This window comes from Penaeus japonicus, unplaced genomic scaffold (assembly GCF_977035675.1).
Source record: "Penaeus japonicus unplaced genomic scaffold, GWHDUDI00000001_assembly GWHDUDI00000013, whole genome shotgun sequence".
Lineage (NCBI taxonomy): Eukaryota > Metazoa > Arthropoda > Malacostraca > Decapoda > Penaeidae > Penaeus > Penaeus japonicus.
Genome location: NW_028234415.1, coordinates 44212364 through 44214863, shown reverse-complemented (window position 1 = coordinate 44214863; position 2500 = coordinate 44212364). Strand labels below are relative to the sequence as shown.

Sequence of the window (2500 nt, the reverse complement as noted above, 5' to 3'; positions counted from 1 at the left end):
GCGCTAAAGTGACCTTATACATAGGCTTCCTAAGGTTTACGTTTCTTTACCACGTAGAATACTGGAAATGAGGTATTCTGGAAAACTTACACAATAAAATATCGCTCCGGACTTCATACGTTTTACCCTTTTTATTTGTTTTTCTTTGTATTCATATTTTATTTTTCCAAGGTAAGTCACATATTGAAGCCAATTTGAAGTCTTTTTCTTTTTGTTTTTATTCTATTTTTTATTTGTTTAACTAAGAAACTTTTTTCGAGGATGTTTATCGTTATTGCTATTATTGTTTATCGTTATTGAATTATTTTTCTTTTATGTTTTTATTTTCTTTTTCTTTCTTTTTTAAACTAAGAAACTTTATTGCTATTCCTGAACACTGTGTACTTCCGAGGTATAATGTTACTCCACGTCACGTCTCTCTCGTTGATCTTGCAATCTTGCTTACGATTTTGCACTGGGCGATCGATCAGCTGTTCACTGCCTACCATTTTCCTTGCATTTTCCTTTCAATTTTACCATTCATTGCTTTTCCTTTGCGCGTTCACTGTTTTCGTTCCTTAGTCGACATACCATTCCATCGCTGGACTAATAATAATACACATTTTTCGATCGATATTTCACGCTGAATTTAATGGCTGGAGTCCAACCCTGATGAACTGTTTTGTGCATTTGTAGAAGAGTCTTTGTATGTGTAAGAATATTGATAATAAAGTGATGATATCATAATGTGAATATAATCATAAAAAAACTATAGTCACCATCATTAAAAATAATAACAAATACTAATAATAATGAAGATAATAACAAACACTGAAGATAATAATAATAACAATATCCATAATAATAATAATGATAATATTAACAATATTAATGATAAAAAAATAATAATAATACCAGTAAGGACAATAGTAATGACAATAATCACAACAACAATATAATAACAATGATAATAATAATAATGATGGTGACAATGATAATAATAATAAAAATAATAATAACAATAATAATAACAATAATAATAATAATAATAATATAAGCGTGGACGGGGATTTACTAGCCGTATACACAAACGCGGCCAGAGCAATGGCGGTGACCCGTGTTGAAGGTGACCCGTGCAATCAAAGGTCAGTCAGAGGCTGGACGGGTGATAAACTTTGTAAAGATTTCTTCTTTTTTTCTTTCTTTTTTTGACCCAGGAGAATTTCCACGGAAGGAGGGAGGGATTCCTGTAGTTACCATCCATCCTTCCCTCTCCCTCTCCCCCTCTCCCTCTCTCTCTCCCTTTCTCCCCCTCTCTCCCCCCCAGCGCCTGTAGGAACCTGTCCTTCGCGGGTAGAGGGCGTGGCGTAGATAGGGCGGGTCGTCAGTACTCATTGTTGGGTGTGCTCGTGTGTCTGGAAAGAGAAGGAGAGATTTGGAAATTGATAGGATGGGATAAATTGGTGATCGTTTTGATGATTGTGAGATTGAGAATGGGTTTTTATTTTATTTTCAATATCGTCACGGTTGTCAATTTGAATAGGGGATATGGTAATGTTATTAATAACTTTGGTGATCATCATTGTGGTGGTGATAATTATAGTGACGGTGATAGTCAAAATGATACTGATAATAATATTGATGACGAAAATAATACAGTAATAATAATAATAATAATAATAACAGCAACAATAATCATAATAACAACAATAACAGCAATAATAATGATGATAGAGAAGAAAGAGAAGAAGAAGTACATCAATACGAGCAACAATAGCAATGGCAGCGTTGTTACAAGTAACACCAAAGTGCTATACAATACGACCAAAAATTCCACAAGAAGTACGTCGAACTACCAAAGCAGAAACCAGCCACCCCTTATCAGCAGGGAATCTCTCTTGCCACCTGCTGTCTCCTGCTGTTTTGTACCGAGGGCTATCCCCCTTCTCCCCCCCACCCCACCCCACCCCCACCCCCCACCTTGAAACCTGCCCGTCACTGTTATACTGGCTCAGTCGAGGACCTCTGACGAGAGGACTTCATTTGATTTAACTATTTTTTTTTATATCCACTTGTCATTGTCGTCATTATCATCATAATTGTCATCATCATGATCATCGTCATCGTCAGGTCATCATCATCATGATCATCGTCACGTCATCATCATCATCGTCAGGTCATCATCATCATCGTCAGGTCATCATCATCTTCGTCATCATCATCATCATCGTCACGTCATCATCATCATCATCATTATCAACAAATGCAACGAAATGCACACTACACACAAAGTGAAAAGAAATCATAATACTTCTGAACCGACTTACAAAAAATAAATACAAATAGAATAAAGAGATAAATAAACAGTCGATAAACAAGTAAAAAGGAAAAAGAAAAAACAAATGAAAATCATGGCGCGAAACAAAGACAAATCAAAAACTCCCCTCTGATAATATTAATATAAATATTACTATCAATATTATTACCGTTAATATTACACATATCATCCCTGGTATAAACA

The 2500-nt window shown here is 35.1% G+C and overlaps 1 protein-coding gene across 2 annotated transcripts in view; it reads right to left on the bottom strand.

The window, feature by feature from the left end:
* Window positions 1–1163: 1163 nt before the first annotated feature.
* The window catches only part of LOC122252576 (growth arrest-specific protein 1), a 79704-nt gene continuing 78367 nt past the window's right edge, over window positions 1164–2500 (bottom strand). For both annotated transcript variants that reach the window (XM_086543602.1, XM_086543603.1), the window contains exon 5: window positions 1164–1394. The gene's annotated coding sequence lies outside the window, so the exon portion shown is untranslated. The remainder of the gene's footprint in view (window positions 1395–2500) is intronic.